Source organism: Pleurodeles waltl, chromosome 9 (genome assembly GCF_031143425.1).
Source record: "Pleurodeles waltl isolate 20211129_DDA chromosome 9, aPleWal1.hap1.20221129, whole genome shotgun sequence".
Lineage (NCBI taxonomy): Eukaryota > Metazoa > Chordata > Amphibia > Caudata > Salamandridae > Pleurodeles > Pleurodeles waltl.
The window spans coordinates 1,011,314,782-1,011,331,475 of record NC_090448.1 but is presented as its reverse complement, the minus strand read 5'-3'; the positions used below and the strand labels follow the sequence as shown (position 1 = coordinate 1,011,331,475).

The 16,694-nt window shown below is 45.3% G+C and overlaps 1 protein-coding gene across 1 annotated transcript in view; it reads left to right on the top strand.

Moving 5' to 3' along the window:
* Positions 1–1,729: 1,729 nt before the first annotated feature.
* SEC23A (SEC23 homolog A, COPII coat complex component) overlaps positions 1,730–16,694 on the top strand; it is a 754,311-nt gene continuing 739,346 nt past the window's right edge. The window contains exon 1 of the mRNA XM_069208610.1: positions 1,730–2,226. The gene's annotated coding sequence lies outside the window, so the exon portion shown is untranslated. The remainder of the gene's footprint in view (positions 2,227–16,694) is intronic.

Genomic DNA, 16,694 nt, shown 5'->3' with positions numbered 1-16,694 from the left:
TTTATGAATTAATGTGTGATAATGCCGCATAGAAACCGAAATAGTGATTTTGCTTAAACACGCACTTGAAATGTGACCACGGGGAGTGGCCGCCAATGTATACGTGGACTAATAATGATGACTAAAATGTTTATAAAATGTTAAATCAAATAGGTTTTATACTAATTATTAATCATTGTGTTATTGAGTTTGTGCTGAAATCCTTGTAGGCCTTAAGTTAGCATGAGCGTAAGATTAGCTGCTTGGGTCTCATATTAAATGTATTTTTCCTATCTTGCAGTGTGCTGACTCGCAAAAGGACATGACCTCTTGTTTTCTTCAAACTAGAAGCCGAATGTAACCATGCTAGATCCGTTCTCATGCATTTTTCATTACTTGTAGGGTGATATTAAAACAAAATGCAACAGTGTAGATTAATGTAATGTAGAAGGTCATTCAAACCGGTGAAGACAATGGAGCTACTGACCAAAAGATGTGCAAAGAATTACAGAAAGATGAAATCATACCGGACGTGCCACCTCTGAAGACATCGAACAGGAGAACCAAGGAGAGACTTGTAAAATAATATGGGGTGAAAGATAAATGACCTAATGTATTTCTGATAGGTTAAAGATAGTGGGGTATAACAAATGTCCAATAGAATTTTGGGGGAATGTACAACGAAAAAGGGATAAAAACCCATGGCACGGGGAGCCATTTAAGTGGGTTAGGGAATGCTATTGATTTTATCCAGAAACGTTGTCACTCTGTTTGGTGACTTATTGGTTCGCTTAGAACCATCCTTGTCCTTAGATTGTCCATATTACACTTTACCTCCTTATGAGGGAAGTGCCCCTTTTTGCCCCGGTGCTGAGTCCTGACTGATGGCGATTTGACTGATGTCCTGAAGACGAAGACTGAACCTGTGTGCTGACCTAAACCTTGGAGGGTAATTATGACAATGCATTTGTAATTTGTTTGTTTGCTTTTCCTTTCTAGGTACCAACTGCTTACTTTTGACAGAGACCATAGTTAGATGTTTTCGAAATTGGTGTTCTAAATCGTTTTGCATGAACCCCAACATGCCAATGCTAATCAGTGGGTAGGACAGGGATTCAGTAAACTGACACAAATAGACAAACGACTGAAACTATTCTTTGTTGAACTGACGCGTTATTGACACTCTGCTAAATTGATCTATGTTCACGCCGTGTTATGTTCTGATGTTTGTGATTCTCGCCTTAATGAAATCTTATCAAAGTTGCCATATCGTGTCTATATTATTATGCTTCTTGGTTTTGAGATTAACGCATCTGCTTTTAGAATTGTAAATAATAGGGAATAAAACGTATAAAATTCTACTAAACTGGTGTGATTATTCATGACTGCAAGGTCATGGTAGTAGTTTTGAATTGATTAATGACTTTGAAATGTATTGTTGTGATAAATATTGATGACATTATTGACGTATTGATTAGCTATCTCGTCCTAAGGTGTCTCTCAGTTGGGTCAAAAGATTCATTGGCCTAAAACGAGTCCTGATGTGTAATAAATTATCATAAAGGGAGGCGTTAACAGTTCCACTCTTTTCTGTAACTCCAGGTGTAACCTTTCCTAACCGATGTTTTTGAAGAGGTTACCTACATGTCTACCTGTCTAAACGTCCTGGCTAGAGAAACCTGCGGCCCTCACCACATTCCACAAATACTTCAGAAAAGCTGTGCAACAGGACGACTGACACAGACAAGCCAGAACAGTGCACGCTCTGTCCCATCAACCTGCCTGTGATGACTCTACGCTCGGATCACGCTGGGTGTCGTTTCTCTCGCGCCTACCTCTATATTTATCCACCCCGTCTCTCACCCCCTTCTCGTGCACTATATTTGGCAGCCTTCCCTGCCGCTGCCTCCGCCGCTGGAGGGGAGCTCTTCGCCTGCTGCCCTCTGCTCCCTTGACGTGGCACCGGCGGCCGCCATATTGCAGCCGTGGCGTCATCCAGCGCTCTGAGTGGCTCGCGGCAGGACGACCCTCAAAGACTCCTCGGAGGGGAGGGGTGGCGGCTTGCCTCACTCTAGACTGCGAGAGGCAGTTTTCGGAGGCCGCTATTGCTGCGAGCTGTCGCCGTGCGCAGGCGAGGAACAGGGGTTGTTGGGGCGAGTCACCGGGTATGAAGACTTCCTGTGGGTGTGAGTGAGGAGCGCCGTTTGTGACTGGCACCGGAGCTGGGCCGTCCCACAATTCAGGAAGGTAAATTGGCAACTTGTTTGAGTAGTGACAGCTCGTCGTAGGGCTGATACGAGCCCTGGGGTCCGGCGCCGCCGCTCCACATACAGCTACACCCCGAGCAAGTCACGGGCGCTGCAGAGCCAAAGCGGTGACCTAGTGGCATCCCGAGATCCGAAACACCAACGTAGCAATAGAGAGCGCGTGCATATGCGTTCGGAAACGTCAAGTAAAGATGTTAAAGATTACTTGTAGAGTGACTGAAGTGTTTAAAGTTTTTCCTGAAAATGTGCGCGTGGAGCAACTTTGGGATGGGGTGGGGAGAGTTGTTCACTCTGCTCCTCTTTCTCCAATTGCAGGCCTGCTATGTCGCTCAATAATTACAGTGTTTGAGGGGGGTTCAAGTCAAGCAGTGAGAGGAGAGCTGGTAGAAAGAGTAGTGGAGTCCGGAGTGTAGTTGTTGATGTGCTCCTGTTTTTAGTATTGGGGGAGCGTTTTGCTGTGTGATCTACTGCCCCTCACAGGGTGCAGCGGGCAGCGTGGGGTAGGGTACACCCCGGCTGCAGGCGGCAAGGTAAAGGGCCGCTCGTAAAGATGGGAAGAGGTTGGATATGGCTATGGTCACAAGGTTTGCAGAGAAAGGATAGCAGCGCCGGGATCCCCTGCCTACGGTCGTAATTCCCAAATGGGTATTAGAAGTGGTATATTGCCACAACTGTGCATCCCACTGAAACGGGCTACGGAAGTCTGATGGTCTTCATTTGACATGATATCAAGGGTCTTTACATTGGACCAGATATATCGTATAGGAATTATTATAGTAGGCGACGGTGCATAGGTAATTAATATAGTGGCTTAAAATCATGGACCGGTAAACGCTGCATTTTTTTACTCAACCCTTCTTATAGTTCAGCAGCTGAATACCTAATTAATGCACTTCACTAATTGGCATATAAGTGTCAGTTGCACGTTGCGTTCTGAAGAGAGGCCATGTGTCCCGCGAGGACGTTCCACATGTGAGAAACTCCACTGCCTTCACCATCGAATGCAGAGCTGTCAGTCGTGCCCTGCTTTGAACGCCCATCCACAACCTGAAATCAAATCACACAGACACCTAGAGGCGACTTCTGCGCAATTAAGACCCAGTGTTGCATGAAAAACAATGCTATGGAAACGCCCTCTGGGAAAAGGAAATACTCTTGAGGAATAGGGAGGATGCCATGTAAATGGAATCGGTATAGCAGACTTGGATTCCCTTGAGGATTTTCGCACGCAGCGCTGTGGGAGGGCGACTCCTCTGACCTCCTGGTCAGCGTCTGTTGCCCTCCCCAGTACTGCTGCCCCTGCTTTGGACGAACTGAGAGCCTGGCTAACTCTCAGTTCGAGGCCTTCCTCCACCCTCAGTCTCCTGCTTGCGCTTCAACCCTAGTGGCCATATACAAGTTAGTATCTTCTGTCTCTCTTTACTCCTGCCTTTACTTCTATTTTCTTACTTCTGTTTCTTTTTCTGTCTCCTTTTCATTTCTCTCTCTTTTCTCCTCACCTTCCTGCATTTTTCCATTTGCCGCTGCTGCCCCTGTGGCCCCCTCGCTCCTGCAAATCGCTTTTCCTGCCCTCCCACCTCACAGCTAACTGGACCCCCCGCCTCCCTCTCCTTCTTAATGGCGGCTGCGCCGCTGATGCACTGAAGGCACACAAAGGCAAGCCTGTCTGTGCCTGGACTGCGCCCAGCGCCACAGACCCTGGTTCTCACCCCATTTGCCGGTTCAATGCCAGTTCTCTATGCGCCCTCAGCACGGTAAAATCATCAGTCTGCCACCAAGCCGACCCCAGGAACACCCGTGGACTTTTTTCCTGCTGCGCCTTCTCTAGCACCCTCCATGGACCACCGCATGATCCCGACCAAACACAGACAGCCACCTCAAGTGCATACTCTTCAACACATGCTCCCTCGTCAAGCATGCAGTAGAAGTCTGGGACCTCCTCGACTCAACAGCCCTGGACCTCGCCTTCTTCACAGAGACTTGGATCGCCCCCACCGCTGCCCCAGACATCGCCACAGCCATCCCGGACAAATACAGAATCATCCACAAGGACAGAGCCAACCGGCCTGGTGGCGGCATTGCCATAATCTACAAAAACAACCTCCGCCTAGCTACTACCATCAAATTGCAGTCTGTCAACGCACGAGCACCTACATTTCCAGATCAACCCAAAAACATCCCCATATGGCACCATCATCTACTGGCCACCCTGACCCCAGTTCGGCGAAAACATTGTTGTCCCCCCAAACACTCACCTCCTTCGACTACATCCTACTCCCACACCTCTGAACACCATTGGACCGACCACAAGTGCATCCGCTTTACCTACACAAAGAACACCGCACGCCACCACACCTCCTGTCCCCCCCCCTGCAGACGCTGGGGCAGTCACAGAAGCACAGCTCACAACACTCTTAACCACTCCCCCCCACCAGATGCAGCACAGGCTAATGAAGCCACAAGTAACCTACACCGCTGGCTCTCAAACTGTCCTGATTATGTAGCGCCCCCCCCCCCCAAGGAAATCAGGAGGGAATCGACAGAGCAAAACATCCATGTGGTTTACGCCAGACCTACAGGAATTCAAGTGCGCCTGCAGACGCATGGAACTTAAATGGAGGATCAGCAAATCTACTGAAGACCGCACACGCACATCCTACCAAAATACAGTCACCACACACCACCAGAACATTAGAGCCACCAAAAATCCACCATTTCAAGCACACCTCAACGCCAGCACTCACATTAGCAAATAGCTCTTCTCCATCGTCAAAGAGTTCACGAACCCTGGGGTAAACACCCCATATATCCCTCCCTTCCTCGACCTCTGCAATGACCTCGCCGCCTTCTTTCACCATCTGATCCAGGACATCTATGAAGTCTTCAGTTACCAAAGCCCGCCAGCACCTCTCACCACCATGGACCTAGCTCCTCACCAGTTACTGAACTCCTGGACCCCCATTACCATAGAGGACGCCCAAAGACTGATTAACTCCATCCACTCAGGAGCACCCTTAGATCCATATCCTCAATCTGGCCAGCGCCACCATAGCACCAGAGCTCTGTTGAACCATCAACCTTTCCTTCGCGACCGCCACATACTCCTCAGACTGGAAACATGCCAAAATGCCCACTACTCAAGAAAGCCACCGCCGACCTTAGGGAGCAGAAGAACTACAGACCCAACTTTCTGCTCCCTTTACCAGCCAAGGTAATGGAGAAAGCCGTCAAACAGCAACTCCCCGAATTCCTCAAGACACATCACATCCTAGACCCATGTCAGTACAGATTCAGAAGCAACCACAGACCGAAACCGCACTCTTACCAGCCACCGACCACATATGCATCATACTGGACTGTGGGGGTACTGCCGCACCCATCCTCCTCAACCTCCCTGCCGCATTTGACACGATCTACCACTCCACCCTCAACTACAGACTGCACAATGCTGGCATCGGAGACAAAGTCCTGAGCTGGATCAGGTCCTTCCTCACCAGAAGAACACAAAGGGTCAGACTACCACCGTTCATTTCGGAACCTAAAGACATTTGCTGTGGAGTGCACCAAGGATCCTCACTCAGACCAACGCTTTTCAACGTCTACATGGCCCGACTTGCTAAGTTCACCAAACATGAGCTAAACATAGTCTCCTACACTGATGTCACCCAACTGATCCTCTCCCGGACCGAGTACTTTACTCAAGCCAAGAGGAATTACCACAACGGGATGAGAGCAGTTGCATCCTGGATGGAGGCCAGGTGCCTCAAGCTCAACTAGGACAAGACAGAGATCCTCGTGATCGGCTCCACCCATTCTGCTGGAATGACTCCCTGTGACCAACCACTCTGGGTAACACCCCCGCCCCCACTGACTGCTTGCACAACTTGGGCATCATCCTGGACTCCTATCTATCGATTACCCACTAAATTAACACCGTCTCTTCATCAAGCTTCCACACTCTCCGTCTCCTGTGGAAGATCTTCAAATGGATTCCCATCCCCCCCTCACCCCCTCGACACTAGGGAGACAGTCACCCACGCACTCATCACCAGCAAACTGGTCTATGACAATACACTCTATGCCGGCATCACCAAGAAACTTTGATCAAGACTACTAAGAGTCCAGAATGCAGCAGCCAGACTTATCCTAGACATCCCCGACACAGCCGAATCTCCTCCGACTTCAGAGACCCACAATGGCTCCCAGTCAACAAGCCCATCAGTTTCAAACTCCTGATCCACACCTTCAAGACACTGCACAGCATAGGACTGGCATACCTCTACCACCATCTTACCTTCTACGTACCCAACAGATGTCTCTGTTCCTCCCAGCTTGCCCTTGCAGCTGTCCCCAAAATCCGAAAAAGTACAGAAGGAGGAAGATCCTTCTCCTACCTAGCAGCCCGGACATGGAACACACTACCCCTCAAGCTCAGGATGACCGTATCACTGAAGCAGTTCAGGAACAACCTCAAGACCTGGCTCTTCAACTGAGCAGCACGCCTACATCCAGTGCCTTGAGACCCTATTAGCCGCGCTTTACAAATCCATGATTGATTGATTGATAGTAATAGGCCTTTTATTGGTAAAGTTAAGTATATAAATGTGGAGCCCCATAGGGACCTGTGGAATATCAATTGTAATTACTGCTTGTACTGCGCATTGGCAGAACCCTCTTCACTTGAAGCCCTGGGGGTCGGGCATCATTGCCCCAGGCCAGGGACTGCAAGAGTAGTCTGCATGGGGTGCAAAGTAGACATGATCTCAACTAAAGCGGGTTGGGCAAGGATAGCTTAAATGCCAGTAGGTGGCGGTTATGTGATTGTGCAGTAAGATTCCTTGGTGGTTTAAGACACATGGCTTACGTCATACCTGTGGCAGGATAGCTCAGGGGGTGGATACATTTGCTGCACAGAGCAAGTGCAGTCTTTTGATTAGAGATAATTCATGGTTTAAAAGGACGATGCCTATGATGGTCCATAACATATGGGCTCTTTCCCCTGGCTCTCCTCTGCCCTTGGCATTATCATGATCTCACAATTCATTGATGTGAGGTAGTCCGGATTGGCGCTTGTGATAAAAAACACTGCAGTGTCTGTTTATTTCCAAAAACAACCGTGACTAGTGGTCTTAAGAAGCATCCCAGTTATGCTGTCTCATGAAGTATACAAATCACAATCCAAGACATGAGAACACATGAACTACAAAGAAGTGTTGATTGTTTTAGAAAACAGCACAGATTTAAAAAAAAAAAAAAGAATTTCAGGAGTACCAGGTAAAGGGACCACGACATGGCCCATGGGCTAGCTGGGATAAAAGTCTATACTGCTGACACAAGACATGAACTGCTTTGTGGTGCAATACAGTTAAAGGCTGCTTATGCATTTTGGTTAATACCAGTGCTTTAAATGGGAGGGGAAGAAGTACAGGTACTGATCAAAAGGAGCGGTGGACTGGGGGTTGAGTTTGGGGCTTGCTTAAAGGGGATGCTAGGGGGAAATCCAAAGGGAGAGGTTAGGTTTTTGACCTTTCAAAGGTTTGTATGTAAGAAATCTGCATGCATTGCAAGAATGTCTGATGTATTTGTTCATGAGATAGTACACCAATAATCATTCATATAGCACTCACAAATACATGTTTATTATTAACCTCAGTAACCCTTTCTAGCAACCTTAGAGTAACAGAATATTGAGGAAACCCAGCAAGGGTCTAAACGTATGCCTTGTATGCATTTAATTGATGCAGGACAATGAGTCACTAAGCTAATGACAGGATTTTAACTAGTGTCCTGCATGTAACACAAGGATCTCTGCTTCAAAAACTGTAACTAACTGAGCTATATGCCTAAACAATAAATCTATGATCTGCGTGTTTCATGCTGTGCTTTGCAGCTGATACATTGACCGTCCAGTGTAATTTTATGCTAAATTGAACGTTTATTTAGAATAGAATGCATGCAGGAATTTCCAACAAGTGCATTAACCACCAGAGTTACTAAAGTGCCATTATACCTGGACTAGGTGTTGTTTGAAATGCAGCCTGTTGTGATCAGTTAAGCAAGCCAGAATAGAGTTATCACATTTGTCTTATTACCAAATATATTGTAAAACATTTTAAAATTAAATCTTTATTTCTTTGAGGAAATGGGTGGAGAGGTCCGGCTTTATTTTTTTTTTCAAGTAAACACGTTTAATTTAAATTGCTGATGGATAATGGATTTCTGGAATTTAAAAACAAAAGTCATGCTTAAAAGCTGTACTGCTCTGAACAATGCGGACAACATTGCTGCCCATTAGGTTTTACTGTCACTGACTGGGTAAGATGCAAAGATAAAGGAAACACTCCCAGCTACACTACTCCTTTTGTACCATCCGCAGCGGCAAATATAGATCTGTGTTGTGGCAACAAGAGCTATTGTTAGGGTGCTCTTGCTTCAGCTTAACCCAGGCTTCCTACCTCTTTGAAAGGCACTCTTTCAGGGACATGCCAATGGTGTTGATGAGTAGGGCTAATGAGCGCGGCAGCACTCATGTGAAAGCAAGGTCCCCAAAAGCACCAGTACTCTCCTTGTCCAAGGAAAAGTTTCAGTATTCAAGGGGAGAAAATTATAAAAGTGCCAGTAGTCTGTATCATTGAGTACCGACCCATTTAAAGCACTGATTAGTACCAGCTTCAGTTGGCAGAGAGGCAATGCCCAGCACCTTAGTGGTACACATCGGGAAGCCACTGTTGGTTTTGCAGGCTGTCCAGTTACTTTGATTCTTGGCTGGTAGTGGCAGACAAGTGAACTGGATATCTTTAAGTCGTGACAAGTGTGGACAGGGACCGTTATGCACCAAGTAAATATCGATCTAGTATAGGGGAGAAGCCTCATCCCAATGATGGGGCAGAAGTACCAGTACTGCATGGAGTTAGAAATGAAGGCGGCACTGGGAATGACAGGGAGTGCATTGTCATTGGGACTGGTGGGTTGGTCCATGTAGTTCAATAAAAAAATGTACACAATTCTGCCCATCTGGGATAAATTCGGACACTGCAAGGACTGACCTAGTATGAACTGATTTCTGCATGTGGTGGGAAATCGGTTGTGTGATTATGTGACGTCTGGGATTCAGGGTTCGGGTTCCATCAACTAAGGGTTTTGATAGTCCAAGGGTTGTTTACTGCCAGAACTTTAAGTCAAGGCAAAAGTTTATTGATTCAGACCTTAAACGAGATCAACATTTATAAAATTATTAAATCTTTTAAAATAATTTCGTATATAAACAGTATAAAGCAGTTTATAGGAACATTTGAGAGTTTTGAAAACTTTTAAGATGTACAAAATGATTTTCCAGAAACAATAATACATTAGTTAGTTCCTTGGTTCACCAACTATAAATTGATTAAACTATTTTACTTCACATATATAGATTTCAATATAGTTTTAAAAGACTTAAAAAATAAAAAGCTTTACAACATACTAATATTTCCGGAGAATGAATTTGTTAGCTAATCAGTTCATCAACTCTTGGTATAGTAAATTTAGCATATAAAATAAAATAGTTATACTGATTCAGTAGTTGTACATATACAGCATGTCTTAAATCCTAGTTTTCACCATGACACAGATTACAGTTTCCACTATAATTGTTGGAATCAGACCAGTGACTTGTGTATGTATTCAGAGAAAGGGCACCCAACCGAAGTTCAGTGATCATTCTCCTAATGCTATGTTCTAGTGTTAGGGATAAATACTTTTGTGGTCTCTTATACCGTTGAATATCAGGGAGCGACTTATTTTAAGTTCTTGCATTAAGTTCTTAATGCAAGAGCTTTAATAGATACTTTACACAGAGAGGATAGGAAAAGGTTTTCGTTAAAGGGACAGCTCAATTAACCCCATCGCTGCCAGGCTTTCCTGTGCAGAGCCTTTTTTGGGCTATTTGGAGCAGTTCTCGCTTAGTCCCTCATAACTTTTTGTTCACATAAGCTACCCACGCCAAATTTGCGTCCTTTTTTTCCAACATCCTAGGAATTCTAGAGGTATCCAGACTTTGTGGGTTCCCCTGAAGGAGACCAAGAAATTAGCCAAAATACAGCGAAAATGTAGTTTAAAAAAAAAAAAAGGGAAAATGGGGAAAAAAGGGATGCAGAAGGCTGCTTGTGTTTTTTTTCCCCTGGAAATGGCATCAACAAAGGGTTTGCAGTGGTAAGATCACCATTGTCCCAGCTTTCAGGAACAGGCAGACTTGAATCAGAAAACCCAATTTTTCAACACAATTTTGACATTTTACTGGGACATAGCCTATTTTTACTATTTTTTGTGCTTTCAGCCTCTTTCCAGTTAGTGGCTGAAATGGGTGAGAAACCAAAACCAGAAAGCTAAACATTTCTGAAAAGTAAACAAAATTCTGAATTCAGCAAAGGGCCATTTGTGTAGATCCTACAAGTGTTTCTACAGAAAATAACAGCGGAAATAAAAAAATATTGAAATTGAGGTAAAAAAACAGCAATTTTTCTCCACGTTTTACTCTGTAACTTTTTCCTACGATGTCAGGTTTTTGAAAGCAATATACTGTTAGGTTTGCTGGACTCGTCTGGTTGCGGGGATATATAGGGCTTGTGGGTTCATCAAGAACCCTAGGTACCCAGAGCCAATAAATCATTTGCACCTTGCAATGGGTTTTCATTCTATACCAGATATACAGCAATTCATTTGCTGAAATATAAAAAGTGAAAAATAGGTATCAAGAAAACCTTTGTATTTCCAAAGTGGCCACAAGACACAGTGTTGAGAAGCAGTGGTTATTTGCACATCCCTGAATTCCGGGGTGCCCATACTAGCATGTGAATTAAAGGCCATTTCTCAAATAGATGTCTTTTTTACACACTGTTACATTTGGAAGGAAAAAATGTAGAGAAAGGCAAGGGGCAATGACACTTGTTTTGCTATTCTGTTTTCCCCCACGTCTCCCGATAAAAATGGTACCTCACTTGCGTTGGTAGGCATAACGCTCTAGACAGGAAACACAACATGGACACATCACACTTTTACTTTGAAATCTGACTTGTTTTTTGCAAAGTGCCTAGCTGTAGATTTTGGCCTCTAGCTCTGCCGACACCTAGGGAAACCTACCAAACCTATGCATTTTTGAAAACTAGACACCTAGTGGAATCCAAGACGGGGTGACTTGTGGGGCTCTCACCCGGTTCTGTTACCTAGAATCCTTTGCAAACCTCAAAATTTGGCAAAAAAAAACACTTTTTCCTCTCATTTCAGTGACAGAAAGTTCTGGAATCTGAGAGGAGCCACACATTTTCTTCCACCCAGCGTTCCCCTAAGTCTCCTGATAAAAATGGTACCTCACTTATGTGGGTAGGCCTAGCGCCCGCAACAGGAAATGCCCCAAAACACAACGTGGACACATCACATTTTCCCAAAGAAAACCGAGCTGTTTTTTGCAAAGTGCCTAGCTGTAGATTTTGGCCTCTAGCTCAGCCGGCACCTAGAGAACCCTACCAAACCTGCGCATTTTTGAAAACTAGACACATAGGGAAATCCAAGATGGGTTGACTTGTGGGGCTCTCACCACGTTCTGTTACCCAGAATCCTTTGCAAACTTCAAAATTTGGCCAAAAAACATTTTTTCCTCACATTTCGGTGACAGAAAGTTCTGGAATCTGAGAGGAGCCACAAATTTCCTTTAACCCAGTGTTCCCCCAAGTCTCCCGATTATAAATGGTACCTCACTTGCGTGGGTAGGCCTAGTGCTTGCAACAGGAAATGCCCCAAAACACTATCTGGACACATCAAAATCATAAAATACAAAACTACCTGTTTTCGTGGGGGGAGGGGTACCTGGGTTTTTGGTCCTGGGCTAGCAGCCATCTCGGGAAACCTACCAAACCAAGACATTTCTGAAAACTACACACCGAGGGAGTCCAGGGAGGTGTGACTTGCGTGGATTCCCCAATGTTTTCTTACCCAGAATTCTCAGCAAACCTCAAATTTAGCTGAAAAAAAATCGTTTTTTTTCCCACATTTCTGTGTGGGATCATCACACCGGGACAAATTTCCTACCACTCAACGTTCCCCTCTGTCTCCCTGTAAAAATGATGCCTCACTTGTGTAGGTGGGCCCAAGTGCCTGTGACAGGGAAGAGCCAAAAACATGTCAAAATTGAGGGGGAACCAAAGCGGGTCCAAAAGGGCAGTTTGAAAAAAAAAGATTTTTAGGCTGACAAGTGCAGCAGAATTATAATTGGGTATAGATGAGACAGTGTTGGGTCGTAGAAATGTTGTAGAATCCTTCAGATTTCAGAAGGTTCCATCACTAAAATGTAGGAAAAATGTGTTATTTCCAGCAAAGTTAGATGTTTGCATGGCATTGTGGGTAAGAAAATGGTGCGGGGTACATGTGAAGCACACCACCCTGGAATCACCAGATGTTTCGTTTTCAGATGTGTCTAGGTCTTGTGGATTTTTCTACATGGCAGCGTCCCAAAGTCATAAAAGTGCAGCCCTCACCATTCCAAGTGGGACGATTTTGAAGGTTACCAAGCTCTCATGGCCCGAATGTAAAACCAAAACCTAAAATAACCAAATGTCCTCTTGCTTGCCGTGGGGTAAGATGTTTTAGTGTGCGGGGGAGAGCTGAAAGACTGTTGCCCCCTTCAGTTGGGGTGGGGGCATAACCAGGCCCATACTAGTTGGTACCCACCACCCCACTATTTTTTTTATTTTTTATTCCCTAGCATCTAGTAGACTTTCTGCCCCCCCGGGTTGTGGATCAGGGGTAATTGCCCTAGCCGCCCATTGGTGGGCAGAACACCCTTGGCCCCATTTATTTGGGGTGGGAGTATGGCCATACCCCCACCTTCTTATTTCGAAAACAAAATCTTCCCTGGTCTCTGGTGGGCTTTCTGCCCCCCCTTGAGGGCAGATGAGCCTTCCGAAAATAGACCGGGGGCAGATATGGCCAACAGTAATGTGTCCCCAGGGGGAGCGACCCTTGCCCAAAGGGCTGCCCCCCAAACAACACACACACGCACACACCAATCCCTGGTGTCTAGTGGGGGGGGGCAGAAATGGGCTAAAAATAATTTGTCCCCCTGGGGAACGATCCTTGCCTAATGGGTCGCTCCCAACATATAAAAAAACAAAGAAGCAATTTTTTTATTGTATTTTTTAAGTTTTTTTTTTTTATCCCTGATGTCTAGGGTTTTCTGCCCCCTCCCCCCCCTGGAGGCAGATCGGCCTTATTATATTAGGCCGATAATGGCCTAAAATATTTTTCCCTCCCCCCGGGGAGCGGCCTTGCCCAAGGGGCCGCTCCCCTTATGCGCAAGTATTAAAAATAAAAATAAAAAATAAATCCCTGGTGTCAAGTGGTTTCTAAACCCCCCCCCCCCCCCGGGTGCAGATTGGCATAATATAATTAAGCCGATCTGCCCCGGGGGGGTGGGAGGGGCGGGGTCAGAAATGGCCTAAAAATATTTTGCCCCTCATGGGGATCGGCCCTTGCCCAAGGGGTCTCTCCTCTTATGCGCAAGTATGTTAAAAAAAAAATAAAAAAAAATAAAAGAATCCCTGGTGTCTAGTGGTTTCTAATTTTATCAGACCGATCTGCCCCTGTGGGGTACAAATGGCGTAAAAATAATTTGCACCCCCGGGGAATGACCCTTGCCTAAGGGGTCGCTCCCAACAGATGAAAAAAAAAAATACATTTATATCCGTGGTGTCTAGAGGTTTTCTGCCCTTGCATAAGGGGTCGCTCCTCACACATAAAAAAAAATACAATGTGATTTTCAGTTGATTTATTGAAACTAACATAATCTGGCATAAAGATAAATAGCTGCGATTAAACATATGAAACACAGCAAAGTGATAAGCATTATAATCATGGTACAAAAAAATAAACAATCCAACCATAATTAATGTTGTTTGAGAGGTTTCTACGTAACCCTAAGACTATGCTCAAGAGCACAGTGGGTGTACCTGGCCCAATTTAAAGTATTAGTCTTAGCCCCATACCTGAGGATTGTATCTGGAGTCGGCCTGCGGTGTAGATGGCAATCCTTTCAGGAAGCTGTTATATTAGTGCCAGCAGAGCTTTGTCGAACACAGCTTGCGTCCCAGGATGGTCGTGACTGGAATGGGGTCCCCAGGCCAATAATGTCTCAAGGAAGGGGCCTTTAGAGACTCTGGGAGGGGGCCCCTTCACATTGTCTTAAGTTTCAGCCCTTGTGGTTGGCTCCCCAGGGCCTTTTGAGGAGGGCTGCTTCCCCTGCCCTACCCATTCATAATATATTCGGCCCTGGAGGTGGGCTTCTCAGATTCTCCGATGACTCGAGGAGGATGGCTGTACTTCCCACCGCCCAATACATACTATGTTCTGCCCTGGGGGGGGGCTCCCCAGGGCCTCTCATGGTTTGGAAAGAGGGGTGCACGTCCCCCTCCCCATGTGATCAAATTTAACCCCCGGGTTGAGCTCCCCAGGGCCTCAAGAGAATCGGGTAAGAGGGCCAGGCTGCCTCCCTTTCTTTCATGAACGCAGCCCTGGGGGTGGGCTGTATTCATTAATACAGCTGAATGAGCATGGCTGCTTATTCATTATTTACTTTTGGCTTTTTAAAAAAAAATATACTCTGGGTGTACTGGTCCCACCGGGAACTATATATCAGTCAGCTCCCTGCAAGCAGACCCAGTATTTTCTTTCTTTGTCTTTTTTTTTTTTTTTTTGCCCTAGGGGAGTTCCGTCTGGGGACTTAGGGCCAGATGAACTAAACATTTTGCACGTCGCTAACAGCAAATTTAGCTGTTTGCGACGTGCAAAAAGCACATCGCGATGCCCAAACCCTGTTTTGCGATTTGGTAACCTGGTTACCAAATCGCAAAACGGGATTGCGAGTCGCAATTAGGAAGGGTTATCCCTTCCTATTTGTGATTCGCACCGTGATGCAGAATTGCTTTGTGACCGCGGTGCTAACCCATTCGCAAAAGGGAAGGGGTCCCCGTTTTTTAGTTTTGTAACGCATCTTGTTTTCCTTTAAGGAAAACGGGCTGTATTACAAAAAAAAAAAAAAATGCTTTATTTAAAAGCAGTCACAGACATGGCAGGCCACCATCCCTGTGAGTGCCGCGAGTCTCAAGGGGGTCGCAAATTGCGACCCACCTCATGAATATACATGAGGTGGGCCTTTGCTACTCTCTTGCGAGTCGCAGATGGTGTCAGGAACACCATCCTACATTCCGATTTGCGACTCGTAATTTGCAAGTCGCAAATCGGAACCTACCTACATCTGGCTCTAAGTCCATAAATCCTATAATGGCTGCCAGCAACATTTTTCTTATGCTGCTGGCAGCCAATCAGAGCACTTGCTCTCATGGGAGTCTGACTCCCGCTGGAGCAAGGTGGCCCAAAAGGAAATCAGGCTCCTTGACCCAATCAGAACACTCTTATTTTTTTAATTGGTGCACCAGAGAAGGCTCACAAGAATATAGTGGGCCTAAAAGTCCAGATATCTACATTGTTTGGACCCTTAATTTCTCATAGCTTACTGAACCGATTTCCACCAAATCACAAAAAGCACAATCTGCGGACTGAGATTTAGCTTCCTGACGAATTTGGTGTAATTCTGTTCAGCAGTATTTGCTGTAGCCCGTCTAAATAAAAATACATCTGGCGTTTGCATTTTGTGACACCCACCCTTTTTTTTTCTTGGCCCCCACTTGATGGTGCACTCCAAAAGTTTCCAGGATGGAGCTGAGGTAGCAGAACTTTTTCTTTTTTTTTTTTGGAAAGTTTTTTTGAAGATTCGTCAAACTGGGACAGAGTTATTAGATAATCAAAAAATGCTCTTTCTGTGGAAAAGGAGACCTAACTATAACTACCTAGTGGCGACTGCTACTAAGTTGTGTTTTTTTTTTTTTTTGTATTTGTTTTTAATTTTTTTTATATTTCTCTATAACTTTTGCTCCAGCAATGCAGTTTTCTCATCAATAATTTCATCGAAAATATTGCAGTGATATTATCAACATTGTCACAGAAGATGCCATGAGTGATGTAATATATGAGGTAATTAGTGCATGGCGAATGCTTGAATTAAAGTTACTTTAGGGCACCAATTACAGTTACCAACATTACCTATAACTGGTGAATTTCTGTGGCTTTTATAGTTTAAAGTATTACATTGTTACTGGACATTTTACCTAACTGTAATGTTACTTTTAGCCTTTGGTTTTCTTTCAGTGAATTTCTAGTGTTTTTATAAGACAAAGTAGTATTTTATGACCACATGTAAAGTCAACCTCCCGCCGAAAGCTATGCACGGCGAGGGTGGTTGGAGCCAAGGCCAGACATGTGGCTATGTCCAGCGGTCAACCCCTCTCAGACAGCCAATCCCACACTGAGCACAGCTTTCAGCTGTATGTGGCAGGAGAGTGGCCAACCCTCACAGCCAGCCAA